Here is a 5,736-nt window from a genome sequence, read left to right on the forward strand (position 1 = left end):
TCCACAGGCACTACCACAAACCCCGTGAAAAACACTGCCCACACCATTCCCAGGCATATCCCTGGCACTCCTGCAGTCAGCGATGTCATTTAAATATCCTGGGCAGGACAGATTCTGATTGCTTTTATTATCAAGATAATCCATCCCTCTGATTTCAAGAGACCTCCTGCAGGTTTGCCCTAGAATCGCTGGAAGAAGAGCTTAATCCACAGGCTGTGTTGCCACTCCAGAATATGCTCGGCATTCCTGCATTCCTCCGGCGTACACACGCCCGCCTAAACGCTAATGTCACCCAGAAGCCACTATGCACAGCGCATTGCAAAGAGGAAGGAGCCAGCGTGGAAAACTCTGCCTCCTGCTTTCATCAAGCAGTGGATAATGAACTGTTTCTGCAGCCTCCCAGTGACTTCACAGGTTGTCTTGGAGCCAAGGAGCCAGTTATTTTCCAGTCAGAAAGGGCCAGCCCCAAAGCAGTTCCACTTCCATGAATAAATAGCTGTTTTCCGGTTTATTGCTGTTTCTCCTTGGGATCCTGAGCACAGGTATCACGACCAGTAGGTGAGAGGGGGTGCTGGCTCTCTGGGTTACCATTTTCCCAAACATTGCCCAGACTTACAGTGCATGTCACAATGATGAGGCATGTTTTTGGCTGAGAAGCCCCTTTTTAACTTTCAAGGGAATAACACAAAGGGAAAGCCTGGAGCATGAACGCTGAATCCAGACTCCCCATGCAGAAGTCAGTCAAGGAGCCCATTTCTCATCAAACCCAAGGAATGGCGGTGGGAATGGAGATAATCTGCAAAACAGGAAGTGAGAATGGTTTTCCCTGGACCATAATGCACGCCAAAAGAAAGCTGGCGTGTCAAAGGATGAGATTCCCGTGGGGCAGGGCCAAATTTCCTGGGAGAAGGGTCTGGGGGATAGAAATAGCAAAAAAGTGAGCACTGTTATCCCGTAGGGTCAAACTCAGAGGCTAAGGCAGTGCCCTTCCTTTTCTTCACCTGAAAAACAGATGTTTTCACAGGAAGGAAACATTGATTTCTGGCCCACTTTAGCATCTCTCCATTCAAAAACACTGCTGTTCTTCTCCAGTTCATCTGCAGATGCCCACAGCTGCAGTGTCCAGACCTGGACAGAGCTCAGACAAAGCAGAATTGCAGATTTCAATGGCTTACATCCAACATCCAGCATTAATGCATCCCAGGAGGTGAGCTGCCCTTTTTGCTAAACCATCACACTATTGACTCATGCTAAGTTAGTCATCCATCTGAACCCCCTGATCCTCGCCTGCCATCCTGCTGCCTCTCCAGGCTCTCCTGTCTATGCATTCGTGCATTCATTTATCCCTCCCAAATGTGGTACCCTGTGCTCTCTGTACCAAATTTCATCTGGCTGATTCCAGGCACTCTCTCCCATCCATCCCTGTTGTTTTGAATTCTGAGCCTGTACTCCTAAGTTCTTGCAGCACCCTCATTAATACACAGCCCTGGACTTATTTAGCAGATGCTGATATCAAAATGCATATAATTACTCCCAGTTAGCAAAGAAGTGTATCTATTTAGCCAGCAGGAACGTTTTTATTTATAAGTGCCTTGAAAAAACCTTCAATTGCTATCACTCACACTGATAAAAATCCAATGTAGTAACTACTGACTCTAGTACATATACTTCAGATTTACTCAGCTAAGTATTTGAGAGCAGAGTTGGGCCCATTCTTGTCGTGGACCCAGCAGTTGGTCATACCATCAGTCTGTGAAATGCCTGCAATAGGTGGAGCTATTTATCTTCACTCCCCAGTGAGGGATAATTGTTCGTTCTTTTTTTTCCTTTTTCTTCTTCCTGTCTAAGCTGTTCGCTGAAGAACTCTCTAAAATGAAAAACAGCAATAACAAAAAAACCCCCCACCAACAAATCAAACAATATATTAAAAAAAAAAAAAAAGGACCCGTAGCTCTGGAGGTGTCACTTGGTAAATCACAATCAGATGCTGCTCAGAAAAATGAGGCTGGTGAAAGAGCTAAAGAGCTGAGCTCACTCTGGGCACGCTTGATGAGATAACACACTCTCTAAGACAGCTCTTGCTATGTTGCAGCAGCTTTAAAATGTATTTCTCTTGATACAAAGCTATTCATGGCAAACATGCCAGCAGTGCCTGAGCAATGTTTCTCAGTGTTCGGTGCCCTGCCTTGAGTGTGCAGAAGAGAGAATTTTGATGAAATAACAGTAGTGGAAAGCAGAGAGGAAGAGGTACTGGCCGAGGAGGGTTTGTGTGGTGGAGGAGCCCAGCTCAGCACCGAGGTTTGCTGACATGGGCCCTCTTTTGCCAGTGTTTGAGTGTTTGCTAAAGATGCAGCAGCCCCATAGCTCAGGGACTTCCTGAGCAAGATAGAATACCCATGTAACTACAAACTTATCTTTTCTATAAAATTGCCCAGCCTTTCCTGCCATCCAGATAAGCATTTAGAATCCATGACCAGGTTGCTGAACATCCACTACTTAGTGCTGGAAGTATTTCTTATTTACTCTGGAACGTGGCTCCACCTCACTTCATCCAGTGCCCCCTACTCCTCACACCAGAAGAGACACCTTGCCCACCTGGTTCATGTCTTGAATTTATGAGGAATTCCCTTACTCCCTCTCACACCCTGTGAGTTTGACCAACCTCTTTGCAAACCTCAGCTGGTGTTCCTGTAATCAGCAGCAGTAAAAAGGCCATCACTTGGAACAGGATTAATTAGCCCAGTGGAGAGGAATCAAGAGGGAGCAGGCAGGAGCCAGGAAAATCAAGGGGAGTGCATTCCCAGGCTGTGTGTGAGGGAAGTCAGAGCCTGGCTTAGCTGCCCAGGATGCCCAGGTGCATGATAAACACCAGCCAGGAAGCAGGAGTAGGGACGACCCTGTGCTCCATTGTGGGCACACAGCATCAGATAATCCATCCAGGAGACAGATTGAATCTGGGTGAGGACTGGCTCAGCTGAGCATCTCATGGGGCACCAAGAGGACAAGGGATGTGGGAAAGGAAAATCCAGGCGGTGATGGTAAAGTCACACTATGAGTAGCCCACGGCAGGCGAAGACCAGAGAAATTGGGTGAGATTCCAAGCAGTGATCCTGAAGATACCAGCACTCCCATCTTCAGTACCAACTCCATGGGGCCCAGCTGAGCACTGGTCTGTGTGTCAGGCCAGCCAAGGAGCATTTATAGTCACCCATGCTCAGGTAAGGGATAGGGAGACAGGAAGGGCAGAGCTGTGGCTTTGCAAGGCACTGATGGCAAACAACCTCCTCCCACCACAACAAGTCCCAGCACAGACAAACCCACTCCAGATCCCATTGCTCAGCCCCACACACCACCCAATTCCCCTCGCCCCATGCTGGGGAGGGAGACCCATGCCATGCATCAGCTGCTGGAATGTGAATGTCTCAGGGTAGGAAAGGGAGCCCTAATTCTGCAGGCTGGCATGAGGGGGTCACCAACAGAATTGTCACTGCAAGGACAGGAATTGCAACCCCAAACTCCCACCCCACTGGCTTCACATCCTCTCCTATCTCACTCACCTTTTTCCCCCTTTCTGACAGCACCCAAACGCAGGAGGGAGGATGTCTCCCCCCAACATGCACTCCAGAGAGCTCTTTTCATTCTGCATTTAAAAGGAAAAGAAGAAAAGGCAGAGCGAACCTGTCTCACACGTAATCTGCTGCACAAATGCCAGCTCTCAGCAATCGATTGCAAAAGCTCCCGGAGGGCTGTTTTCATTTCATAATATTTATTGGGTTGCTTTATTGTCAGAATCATTACAGTTCAATGTACTGCATGGATTTTATGCCAGCTGCGCTTAGTTTGTCTTGTTTTTAGCACTCCACATGCCTTATGTGGGGCTGTGGTTGCACCTGGGCTGGGACTGCTCCTCATGTAGAGTCTTCTGTGCAGCATGGGGCAAGTTACCTCCTCCCTCTGTGTCTCTATTCCCTGCCATTCCAGGATAAACTGAGGCTTGTTGAGCTACCCGTAAGATCCCAGGGCAGGAATGATCTCTGCATATACAGCATCTCTCATAAATGAGTCCTGATCTTGGTTGACCCATTGGATGTGAAGCAATCAAAGCAACAGAGCCCAAACCATGACATGATTACAAAGGAACTGTGAGGGAGGGAGAAATGGGAGGAGGAGGGAATGGGGTTAGAGAAGGGATTACCAGCAGCAGCAGATGTTATATATAACATCTCCTGAGGGCAAGAGTTCTGGTGAGAGGGGCTAGGATGGGAATTGGGCCAGGGTAGCCATGAAGTGGAGGTGCTGCAGTCCCTGAGGTGCAGATGCTCTGCAGATTCTCACTGGTGCAAACTCAGGGCCTGACTGTGTGCCTATAGTCAGTCTGTAGACAGCACCCAAGCAGAGCAGTAGGATGGAAAGCACTTCCAGTCCCCATTCTATTGCTACCACTTCCTTGTTTCTCCAGACTGCCTGGCAATTAGGAGGTGAAGAGGAGGAGACCAAAAGGCTGCCCTGTGTCCCCAGTTCTCCCCCAGGAACAGCTGGGCATGGCAGCCAGCACAGGCTGAGTGTCACATCAAGAGGGACCCTCCCTGCAGCAGGCAAGGCGATCTTCTCCCCTTGAAGAGAGGGACCCTGGGGCATGAGGAAGGTCCTCATCACACTTCCTGAGTTCACAAAGCGAGGAAATGCCTGACCCCAGAGGAGGAGTGCCCCCCAGACACACAGCCCAGGAAAAGGGCTGCCCGCCTGCACACATCCAGCTCAGCTGCTCGCCAGGGCTGGCAGCCTCAGGGAGAGCCTTGGCCAGAGCTGCTCCCAAGCGTCCAGGCAGAGATCGATGGCTTCCTGGGGACAAAGGCTGGACCCAGCAGGGATGTCAGGAGAAGTGGAAAAGGATGGGATGCCAAGGCTTTTCCCAGGGAGGAAGTAAGAAAGAGAAGCAGACGATTGACAAGGGACAACAGCATCCCTCCTGCAGCAGGTATTTAGTGCTCACACTCTGCAATAACCAATAATTTGAGCTGTAAAGGGAGCCCTGGCACTAACTCAGATTCAATAAACACCTGGGGGTGATCTGAGGTTCATCAGGCCCAAGAGAGGAACACTGTGAGGAAACACAGCAAGGAATCACCGCTGAGATCCCTGCCCTGCTCCCAGACACACATCCCAGCCCAGTGCCGGGGGTGTCAGGGGTCCCCAGAACACAGCTTAGGGCAGTTCCCACCCCAACCAGTGCCTGTTGCTAACTTTGTGATTGTGTGTGTGCTGGGAGTTATTATTAACAGCGCTTTGGCTGTTCATTTGCGTCTCACTTTTTTCAATTACCGCCTGCACGCTGCCTTCCCAATTGCCTGGCGGGCCTTGACTCACCTGCCTGCTGAACATAATTTGTTTTTAATATATGGCTCTGGCAAATTTTCTCTTCCTCCCTGTCTTTTTTTTTTTTTTAATTATTAAACAAAATCATATTTTTTTTTGCAACTCACGTTTGTAATTAATTCCTAAGCAGACGGTGTCTCAGCAGAGCAAGGAGGGCTGAACCAGGTGTCCTCAGGGAGGCAGATACTCAGCACCTACAATTAACCTTGTGTGCACTCCCATCCCCAGAGACCAGCAAGACATCTAAGGACAAACCTCTCTGAGGATGCATTCAGCCCTACCATGGCAGGAATACTTACTGTGGCTGTATAAAGCTTGGCTTCAGTCCAGGGCTGCCAAATCTCTACAGTCATACCATCT

The 5,736-nt window shown here is 49.2% G+C and overlaps 1 long non-coding RNA gene across 1 annotated transcript; it reads right to left on the reverse strand.

Annotated features, from left to right (window-relative positions):
• Positions 1-480: 480 nt before the first annotated feature.
• On the reverse strand, positions 481-5,336 carry LOC116438618. Its single transcript, XR_004237844.1, has 2 exons — positions 3,558-5,336; positions 481-796 (listed from the first exon to the last, which is right to left on the reverse strand). It is a non-coding gene; the product is annotated as an uncharacterized LOC116438618 (long non-coding RNA).
• Between the last annotated feature and the right edge of the window lie 400 nt (positions 5,337-5,736).

This window comes from Corvus moneduloides, chromosome Z (assembly GCF_009650955.1).
Source record: "Corvus moneduloides isolate bCorMon1 chromosome Z, bCorMon1.pri, whole genome shotgun sequence".
Lineage (NCBI taxonomy): Eukaryota > Metazoa > Chordata > Aves > Passeriformes > Corvidae > Corvus > Corvus moneduloides.